We start from the raw sequence: 11,407 nt of genomic DNA on the forward strand, positions 1-11,407 counted from the left end.
GTGAGTGTAAGTATCCTTGAGATTCATGGAAGCAAAAAAAGTCATTGCAATCAGTGATTTGTTAGGATGTTCATTTTAAATGTCTTGACATAGCAAAAAAGAATCATCACATTCTACTGTCTTTGAGGTACCTCTGCAGCAAGATCTAGTTGTTCAGAGTTAACAGTATTGGGTGTTTGTTGTGACTCTAGTTTGAGCGTTCAGTCCTCAAACTAACTATTTTGTAAAGACAAGTTTTTAGCCATTGTGAATGTTATGTCAACTAAAACCGATTCTTAGACAGAAAAACCTTACAAAGTTGGTACTTGCATTTATATCAAGTAGAATGGATTACTGCAATACTCTTTTTTCTAGGATTGAGTCAGGCTAATGAATATCATTTGCAGTTGGTCCAAAATACTGACACAAGGCTTTTAAAAGGCAGTAAAACAGATCATATCACTCCAGTTCTATATAAACATCATTGGTTACCCATAGACCAACGCATCAAGTTCAAGCTATTGTGTATAGCAATGTTCTTCAATCACCGGTCCGTGGACCAGTGCCGATCAGCAAAGCTTTCCTGACGGTCCGTGAAGAATTAGTGTCCCCTGCAAGCTAGTGTTTGTCTTCCTTCCAGTTTAGCTGCTCCTTATCTTCAGCGCCAGCTGCACTTGTTTGCCGGAATAGCACACAGTGGCTCTTGCACGCTGCATGTGGCTGACCCAGAACCAGAACTTGGTCAGCAGCATGCAGCGTGCAAGAGCCACTGCGCGCTGTCCTGGCAAACAAGTGCAGCTGGCGCTGAAGCTAAGTCAGAAGGAAGATGGACACGTGCTTGCAGGGGACACTGATCCAGCTTCGGCAAAGGTGGACAGCCCTGAACAAGTAAGGGAGAGAAGCTGGAAGGCCCTGAACGAGTACGGGAGAAAAGAGGGGAGGAGGAGTGCAAATTTGGGACAAAGGTTGGAAGGCAGGGAGGGGGGACACAAACTCGGGACACAGAAGAAGGGAGGAGGCATGAACTTGAGAAACAAGGGAGGGGATAGAAAGGAAGAATTGTTGCGGATGAGTGTATAAGTGAGAGGGAAAGATGGTGCACATGGGGAAAGGAAGAAAGAGGAAAATTGTTGGGCATAGGAAGAGGAGTGAGAAGAGATACATGGGGAAGAGAAGGATGTGAGGGAAAAATGTTGGCTATGGTGGTGGAGAGGGAACAGATAGACAGATTGAAGGGGATGCAAGGGGGAGGAATTTTGGACATAGTGATGGAGGGAGAGGTATGGCATGGTGCTGTAGAGGGGTAATATAAGGAGAAATGTTGAGCATAGGGCTGGTGAGCAATAGTGAAAAATGCTGCACATGATCTGGGGGATGAGAGAGGGAAAAATGTTGGATATGGCAGTAGAGGGAATGGGAGAGATGCACCATGGATCTCTCTCTCTTTCCCCACTCCCTGTACACGGGGACCGAGTTCACAGGGGCAGGATGTGTAGGCACGTCCACAATTTCATGGACGCTCATTGGGAAAACTCACGCCTAACAGAATAGGCGTGGCCTGGATGAGGCGTCAATATGGGCGTCCTTCGATTCATTTACATAACACTGAGCAACCTAGGACGTCCATCTCATGCCTACTTTGAGCATAGTTTGGGCTCAATGGATAAAAGCTCTGTGCTCAGCTTCCAGAGGTTATGGGTTCAAATCACAGCACATATTTTAATTGTGGCATTCTACCTTGCCGGTGCACCTTGATGATCTCACAATGAGGTCAGCATTGTGCAGCTGCACACCTCCATGTGCAATGAAGTAGAAGCCATGCTAAGGTCTGTATCTGGTTTTTCAGTTTTTAAGCTTTTGCAAATGAAGTTATGTATGCAATCTACATATTTTTTTCATGTGCTTTCCTTGCTTTCAGTAATGAGCTGACTGGAGCACTGTTTAGTCAGAAAATAGGATGTTTTCCTCTAATTAGCAAATAATATTACTGTTTGACCACAAAAATAAAAGGTTTTGCATGCAATCTATCTGTTTTGATGTGCCCTGTTTATGAGGTGCCTTATTAAATGTATTTTGAGCATAATAAAGCAGAAATAAAAACCCAGAGAGCTATTAAGGATCGCATTAAGGATGTCCAAACTGTGCCTAAGTTCCATCCATAGAACTCACGTCTATCTGAAGCCCAAACTACGTTCAAAAGTAGACCTCCTTTACAATGCTTATAGGACCTAGTTTTACAATTGCTATGCAACTTGCTAGCTCACTAGTTAAACCTACAGCCTTCTACACCAATGCTGCTAGTTCAAATCCCAGTCACTCTCTCTGATGGAAGAGAAATAAATAAAAGCATTAAACAGATCCAACTCCCAGTATCACAATTATAATGAAAAACAGCATAACATCGCCATTCTAATAACATCATAATAATAAAATATTAAAGACTGTCTGGATGTCTCAAAATTTGGACATCTAAACAGTGTTGAGCGTCGCTGAGCACAATTCTAAAAAGGACGCCTTTCTTGGATGTCTAAACTGCACCTACCTTTAGACGGCTTTGCAGAATCAGGGCCTATATATACAGGGTGTTTGTCCCTCGGGGAATCTTTAGCCTATACTGGATCAATTGGTTGGGGAGGGGGTTGGGCTCTGTTAGGAATCCTACCCTCTACCCTTGAGGAACATTTCCTGGCACAGCAAATAAGTTCAAAATTGGCTTCTTTTGAAACAGGTTCCCTTCCTCCTCCTCCTCCTCCAAACACCCTGCAACTTAAATGTCCTTGCATGGAGAGGATTCAAGATGGCAACGGAGCTAGTAGCATAGCTGGAGGCTCTCTCTACACCGGCAATCTAAATACCGCTTATTACCTACCGACTCGCCTTTTAATATGCCTAAGTGCAGAGGGAAACAGAGGGATGGTCTTCCTGCCTCCTCTGCCACCTCGCTAACACGCCATACAGCTATAACAACGTTTGCTGTCCCGGTTGTCCAGGGCGTTCCGGCTAGCCGAGAGGGGTCGATCTCTGCTTTGGGAAGCGAAGTCTCACTTAGCCCAGTGGGTCCAGGAGTTCCCCCAAGCCCAGGGAGAATGTCAGGGATGCCAACGGCGCTACAGGAAGTAGCGGGGATGTTATTGACCTCGCCTGAGCTGTATGGCTTACTCCTGACCCCGGAGGCAGTTCCAGTCTCGCTGGACTCTTTACATCAAGCGCCAGCTGCTGAGGGTATAGGAAATCAGGGCGGTTCAGGGAATGGTACTTTTAATCCTGATTTGGAGATTTCAGCTTTTTCTACGATTCCTGCTTCCCTTTTGACCCCGCTGAAGAAACCACCGGTGTTTGATTTGGAAGCACTCTGGGAGGCTATCAAAAGCCTTCATAAGGTATGCTCCTATACTATAGCAACTTTGCAAACTTCTTTATCACAGTTGAAAAATATTGAGGGAAAAATTCAACATCAAGACCAGAGACTAGACAAAGTTGAAAAACATGTCTCTGATTTACAGAAATCTTCTAATCTACAATTTAAAGATAAAGCAATGTTGTTTGGAAGATTGAGAATCTGGAGAATGCAAATAGAAACTTAAACCTAAGATTAATTAACTTTCCAGTCACCTTTTTACAATCACCTAAGGAACTTTTTTTTATCAGTTCTTAACTTCGGTATTAAAGTATTCAGAGACTTCAATGCCTCCTCTACAGAAAGTATACTATTTGAATATTCCTAAAGGAAAGAATCAGGACTTGGAAAATCATAGAAACATAGAAGATGACGGCAGAAAAGGGCTACAGCCCATCAAGTCTGCCCACTCTGCTTACCCACCCCCTGTCTATGCCCTAATGACCCAATTTCCTTATCTTGACCCTCGTAGGGATCCCACATGGGTATCCCATTTATTCTTAAAGTCTGGCACGCTGTATACCTTGATCACCTGCACTGGAAGCTTGTTCCAATGATCAACCACTCTCTCTGTGAAGAAATACTTTCTGGTGTCGCCATGAAATTTTCCGCCCCTGAGTTTGAGCGGGTGCCCTCTTGTGGCCGAGGGTCCCTTGAGAAAGAAAATATCATCTTCCACTTCGACACGTCCCGTGAGGTACTTAAATGTTTCGATCATGTCTCCCCTCTCCCTACGTTCCTCGAGAGTATAGAGCTGCAAATAGAACTAGATATAACAAATATTCTTGAATCCTCTTATCCTGAAATTTCTTGGAGGGCTACATTGCTTGTGACTTTTGTTTTTTTATAGGACAAGGAAGTAGTTCTTCGTCTGTTCTTTAGGACTGAGAATGTTGAATTTTATGGTTCAAAAATAGCTATATTTCCGGATGTTTCCAAATGGACGCAATTACGTCATAAAAAAATTTCTGATGTTACGTCAATCTGTATTGTGGTTGGGAGCTACTTTTCAGCTGCGTTTTCCATGCAAATGTTGTATTACTCATCAAGCAAATAGATATGTTTTTTATGAACCTGATCAATTACAATTTTTTTGGGAAGGTAAAGCGGCTTCCGTTACTTCTCAGATGCCCGTTGAAGTCACCGACCAGACCGTATAAAAAGATACAACTGATATGCTCTGTATTATGTTATGAATATTGAATATTTCCTTGTATAATCAACTACCCTTGATAAGTGCTTGATCCTCTCCTCTTAATAGTGGACTATTATCATGGTACCGTATATGTATTATTTAATGTCTTATTACTTCTTTGGCATTGTTATTTTTCTTAATCAAAGAATTTTACCTTTGGATGTAAAATGAAAGTAAATAAATAAATAAAAAAATGTCCTTGCATGAGATATGCTTTTGTTTACAGCTGTGCTTCTTATGCACTATCTCAGGGGAGAGGTCACATCATGCAGTGAAATATGGGTGCAAGAACAAACCCTGCCTAGTAGGCTGTGGGCTCCACTGGTCTTTGCTGTAGCTCATGTAGGTGTCACACACAGATTGGTAAGACCCCTTACTCATAGATTTTCCCTCCACTCACACCAGTCCTCTTTCTCAGCCTATTAGGGAGCCCCCACTCTTTATGCTTCTTCAGTTCCACCACTACACATATCAGAATTAGCCCCCAGAGGATGTGAGTGGAGGGAGGATAGAGCAGACATGCCTCTGGAAAAGTTCACTGTCTTCTCAAATTCTTTGCTACTGCACGATACCAATCCGGGAGGAAAGACTGTCTCTGAAATAGGAGGATACATATACTGTATGCTCAAAAGCCTGGAAGGAAAATGTGATATTCTGGGTGGAATTGGCATTCTGTAAATTGCTTAAGGAACAAGCAAATATGCCTGCAGAGTCTACTTCCTGTTGACAGAAAAACATCCATCTCTCCATCCCAGCATTATTCCCCTCTATGAAACTCCAAACTGAATGAAACTAGGAAGTAAATACTGCACAAATCACTTATATGTTAAGTATATATAATTAATAAGTATATTATATAATTGCTTTCTTTCTCACAGATTACAAATCAACTTTAACAGTCAACAATACTAATTCACTTAATGGCTTCAAAAAAATTAAATTTCTCCTTTTCAATCTGATTTTTGAGTAGAAATATTTATTTACAATTTTGGAAACTCTTCTAATTGGTTGCACCAACCATTATGAATCTACATATATATTTACTCGTGTGCACAAATTATGTGATGCTTACTGGCACAAAATTGCCCCAATTCTATGGAGACCTGGAGGCAGAGACAATTGCACTGTTACTCTATCCCAGAAGTAATAAATCCAAGCATTACTGCATTAGCCCTGACCAGAACAAGATGAGACAGAAAAGACTAATTACTGGTAACTATAAACATTCCGAGGAACCAAATGAAGGGTGATAAACATTCTACCATTAACATAATTGTTCTCATCAGAACCTCAAACAGATTAACAGCAACTCATAAAATTTGAGTTTCTTCAGGGAAAGAAATATTTTAAACCAGCATTTGCAATAAGATGAAAAAGCTTTACCAAAATTGACTGAAATATATATATTAAGAAAAACAAAAAAGAAAGAGAGAAAAATGAAGACAGATAAAGAGCATATGACTTATCTAGTCTGCCTATCCATGCCATCTACTATCCCTTTTTGTCCCTTAGAGGAATTAAAACAAAAGACTGAAAAAGCTGGGGCTGTTCTCCCTGGAAAAGCGAAGACTTAGAGGAGACATGATAGAAACCTTCAAGATCCTGAATGGTATAGAAAAGGTAGACAGGACAGATTTTTCAGATTATGGGGAACCACAAGTACAAGGGGGCACTCGGAGAAATTAAAAGGGGACAGGTTTAAAACAAATGCCAGAAAGTTCTTTTTCACCCAGAGGGTGGTGGATACATGGAACGCGCTTCCGGAGGCTGTGATAGGCCGGAGCACGTTACAAGGCTTCAAAGAAGGTTTGGATAGGTTCCTAGAGGATAAAGGGATTGAGGGGTACAGATAGGAGTAGCGGTAGGTTATAGGGATAGTCTGGGACCATTGCTCAGGCAATGGGCCTGATTGGCCACCGCGGGAGCGGACCGCTGGGCGAGATGGACCTCTGGTCTGCTTCAGTGGAGGCAACTTCTTATGTTCTTATGTTCTTAATAGACAAACAAGCAGACTTTTATACAACTATCCTTATAGAGATGATGCGGTATATAAGCTTAAGGTTTAGTTTAACTAAACAATACAGCTGTTTTCAAGCCAATAGTGCTGTATAAATAAGTGGTCCAGAAAGGGATAGCATGACTCCATATTCTAAGTGCAGTAGAACCTGGTCTGAAAAGCATTAATATTTGTGCTCTTCTTACAAACAGATAGCTGCAGTCACAGTTTTCCAGCAAACAGTAATGATGGATGCATGATTTCCTGCATTGCGAGTAATAGCAATCAAGGAAATACTAGAGGCATTGCTCTTCCAAAGTATTCATAACCCAGTGGGATTACACATACTCTTGGCTGTGCCTGATAATGTCCCAGTGGTATGATTAACTTGCAAAACCAGGCTGTCTTACATTAGCACTTAATTAACATCCTTAGAAAATGCCTTACATTTACAGTACTATCGTTTGTAATATACTGCATTTTGATCAACAGTATGTGTAAAGCACAGATCAGGACTCCTCAACAATCATGCATGTGTCACTTGATATTCTATTCTCCTTAACTGTATTTGTACAATAATAAATCAGCTAATCATCTGCTGATAAGCAACAAGCCTAAATATGGACACAGAAAAATGTTCCAGAATCGATCAGCCTAGTTAGAGTGAAACCTAAGTTGCCTTTTTTTATGTGAGCTTTTCAAAAACTTATTCATGGCAACCTTTTGTACAGCACTTACATGTGTGTAAATTGCCCCTTTCTGGGTTAAAGGAAGAGAGCAATTGACTTCAGAGCAAGGTCATTATTACACCAAGCATTTCTAGTATTTTATGAAAAAATTATCATCTAGTGTCATTGCTTTGGCTTGTGAACTGCACACAGCAGAGAAATATCCCTGGCTGCAGAAGTCCTGCTTGAAAAGCCTGAAAAGCATCCACATCAGGGGCATAGCCACAGGTAGGCCTGGGCCCACCCAACAACAGATGCACACCTGACAGCCCACCTGACAGCCAGCATAGAGGAGAAGATCCACGGCCCTGCATCTCCCTCGCTCCCTCCCTTATCAAACTTCTTTCTTCAAAGGGGCAGCAACAGTAAGTCCTACTTGCTGCCTGCAGCTCACCTGGAAACCTTCTCTCTGCTACCTTCCACCCCTCTCTGACACAACTTTCTATTTCCACCTGGGCAGAACTCAACAGAAGAAAAGCCTTGGGGATCAGACACAGGCAGAGTGTAGGAATCACTGCCACTGCCCCTTTGAAAAAAGCAACTAAGTACACGTAGGTTGTTGGCATTGATGGCTCATGGATGTTTCTGCTGTCTGTCAAGCTTGGTAAAAGGAAGTTCTGGCTGCCTTTGGAGAAAATCTTCAGGAGAGTGAGGATAGGGAGGAGGCCGAGAGAAAATTTTGTGCCCACCCACTTTGAGTTCATGCCCACCCAAAATTAGCTGTCTGGCTATGCCATTGATCCACAAACATCAGATTGCTAAAGATGCTCTTTCAGTGGGCTTGTATGCAGGTATCTCTTACATGTAACAAAGCACAGATTTGGACTGAAAGAATGATGTAATGCCCAGATTGCCCACTGAAACTTTTAAACAACAACATCTAAAATGACATCACAGTGCTTAACTAAACAAATGCATTCATTTGCTGACAGTGACCTATATACTACTACATGACAGCATAGATTTATTTTTAAAAAGCAAGTCTTTTCTCTCAAGACACACAACAATTAATTATACAACCATGGTGCACAAAAATAAAATTGGGCCAGGTTTCTTAACCTTGTATCAGACTAAGCTGAACTAGACTGCTTTTCTACAACTCTCAATATTAAATTTTAAATAACTTGAAAATCCTAAAAGAAATGTATTTAAGAATATTTGTGCTAGTCATTTTCAAGAGTATCAAAGCAGTTTACAATCATAATTATGATGAGAAGGAACAAAATAAAAGAATACAGCACAGCTCTCTGACATTAGGGAAACCCCAAAAAATATGTGACCATCTCTGGGGAAAAATGTGAGTAAAGAAGCCGATTCAAAATGTTGAGAATTGCTGATTTTTTTTATGTCATGGATTCTATGCAGTCTGCAAATTCTGTAGCTCCACCCCCCCCCCCCCCACACACACACACACAAAAGGATGGGATTTGGACTGTTATATTACAAATTTTATGCTTTAATGTAATTCATTAACACCTCATTTTTTGTTTCTGGGACTTTTAGTCACCTTCTACCAAAGATGGTCACACAAGTTTCAAACCTAAATTGAGTTTGGTGAAAAGAAGCTTCTGCCCAAAGATAAGGGGAAATAAAATTCCATGGGGCTAGGTTCCATGGGGCTAGGTTACAAAACCACAGTTTGATTATTCAGGGAAAAGCACTTTAGAATATTCAGGTACAGTGAATTATATCATGAATAATGATCGAATCTTAGGGTTCCTTTTACTAAGGTGCGCTAGGGCTTTAACGCGCAGAATAGCATGCGCTATATTGCCCCGCGCGCCAGACCTTAACGCCAGCATTGAGCTGGTGTTAGTTCTAGAAGTGTAGTGTGCGGTAATTTTCTGCGTGCGCTAAAAACGCTAGCGCATCTTAGTAAAAGGAGCCCTTAGTAACAAGAATAGAAGACAGAGGGGAATTTTCGATAGGATGTCTAAATCTGACTTTGGAAGTTTCCCATAAGACATCTGAAGTCAGAGACCATTTAGGATTTTGATGGGCTCACACTTTCCACCATAAATGTAGTGACTTATGGCTCTCTAGCCCACTCACCAGTCTACTTAAGGCACCTACCTGTACTAGACTTTTCCATACCAGGTGCTGCAGTTCTAGAGACAGGTATATACTTTTTCATTTGGATCTTTGTGGGGTGGAAGGGGAGTCAATGACCACTGGGGGAGTGTGTGTGTGTGTGGGGGGGGGGGGTCATAACAATCCCTCCAGTGGTCATCTGGCCAGTTTGGGTAACTTTTTGACACTTAAAAACTTTTATAAAACAGGTCTAGCTCAGCATGTCTAAGTTCCATCCAGGACGTCTTGGGAACGGTTTGATTACTACCACAAGACATCCCAAAACACACCTCCAACAAGCCCCTTTAGTTTAGGGTACGCAGTGGTTGGGATGCCTTTCAAGTCATCCAGAAAGCCAGTTTCAAAAATATGCTTTTGGACATCCTGGTGATTAGGTCTAAGTGCCTATTTATGCCACTTTTGGACATTTTAGTGTTCTGAAAATGCCCTTAGAAAAGTTGACCAACTTTTGGAACTGTGAGCTATCTAGACAGCATCTTAACAATAACATCAATTTGCCATAATGATTTCGCAACATTTGGCAAATCCAATATTTTTAATACAAAAATTAAATACAGGTAATAAGAGTGCACATAAATTACACCAGCTACTGTTATGTATGTGTGATACTTAATTCATTAAAAATACAACTGACAAAAAAAAAAAAAATACACTCCAAGATTTGGACAATAAATACAATTTGGGCCAACCATACCGTACTGACCTTCTAGCTCCACCAGTAAGTACAGAAAACATTACCAGCAAAATACCAACACCGTCAAAGATTTTTTTTTAATGTGTTTTTTCACCTTTAAAGATACTACAGTAACTTTAGCTAGGTTCGTATCACTGTAAAAGGTGAAGGGATTATATATTCCCACCCCGAAACAAGAAAATTCATGCTATACAACATAAATATAATTTGAACTATCGAGTTCAAGCAAACATCATGCAAGCGGAAGCTCAAAGCCTCGCCAGCCTGCATGCTAAAAATAAGCAGCTACATAGCAAGAAGAACAAAGACTACAGTGAGCCTACAGTATTCGACCTGTAAATAGCTTTGCCCTCACCCGGGATCTGAGGACCTGGAGCGACTGTAAGGAATGGCCCAAGCCTCACTCCAAGGACGAAGGAGCTCTTACCGCCCCCTCCCCCTCCACGATCTGGAGCACCCTCAGCCCAGGGCATTTCAACACCTTCCCCTCATATCCTCCCAACCAACCTCTACGACCCAAGGCAGTGCTCTCTCTTCACCCCGCCGTTCCCTATTCTCAGAGGCAGTTTCGCCTCTCCCCCACCTTCTTGTCTTCTACAGTAATTTCGTTTCCATTCCCCTCCTCAGTGCAGCGCCGCCATTCCTCCCCCCACCCCCCAACTCGGAGACTTTTTCTGTTCTTTCTCCCGGCCCAGCGAAGGCTGGGTCCAGGCAGGGATTGAACTCACTCACTTGCTCGCTGCTGCGGCTACGGCTCCTCGGGGCGGGCTGCGGCCTTCCTTGCGCTCCGTCCTCCCTCCTCGATCCGTCCCTCAGTCTCTCGGTCCCCCCTGGAAGTACTTGCGGGACTCGGCCGGGAAGGGGGGTCCTGGATTCGACAGTTCCGGCTGTGTAAGACGACAACGGACTGGGGGTCTGGCAACCAGTCACCGACTCTCCAACTCGGCCTCTCTCTCCTCCCCCCTCTCCCGCGTCACGGAGGCACCGCTGGCCTCCCACGCTGCTGCCCCACGGCGACTCGGCGGTGTCACCGCAGCCACTTGGAGCAAGGCTACCTCAAAGTTACGGTGCTGAGGTCATCCTCGTCTGCAGCGTCCAATAAACGCACCACTCCCCCCCCCCCTTGTGCGAATGATGTTGTAATAGAATGAAAATAAATAAAGATAGTAGTCATGCCAAATTAAACTTTAATCATAACAATCAACGCGATAAAAATAGGGTGTGGACCGAGCTTTGAGGGAAGGAAGGTTCATGCAGTGTGTTAAATGTATCTGATTGTTATTATCAAGATTTTTAATTTAAGCTTGAGAACTCGTTCAACTTTATT

At 42.5% G+C, this 11,407-nt stretch overlaps 1 protein-coding gene across 1 annotated transcript in view; it reads right to left on the reverse strand.

Moving 5' to 3' along the window:
- Positions 1–11,173, reverse strand: part of CAB39 (calcium binding protein 39) — a 122,144-nt gene extending 110,971 nt beyond the window's left edge. Inside the window, exon 1 of the mRNA XM_033959115.1 lies at positions 10,813–11,173. The gene's annotated coding sequence lies outside the window, so the exon portion shown is untranslated. The remainder of the gene's footprint in view (positions 1–10,812) is intronic.
- Between the last annotated feature and the right edge of the window lie 234 nt (positions 11,174–11,407).

Source organism: Geotrypetes seraphini, chromosome 9 (genome assembly GCF_902459505.1).
Source record: "Geotrypetes seraphini chromosome 9, aGeoSer1.1, whole genome shotgun sequence".
Taxonomy (NCBI): Eukaryota; Metazoa; Chordata; class Amphibia; order Gymnophiona; family Dermophiidae; genus Geotrypetes; species Geotrypetes seraphini.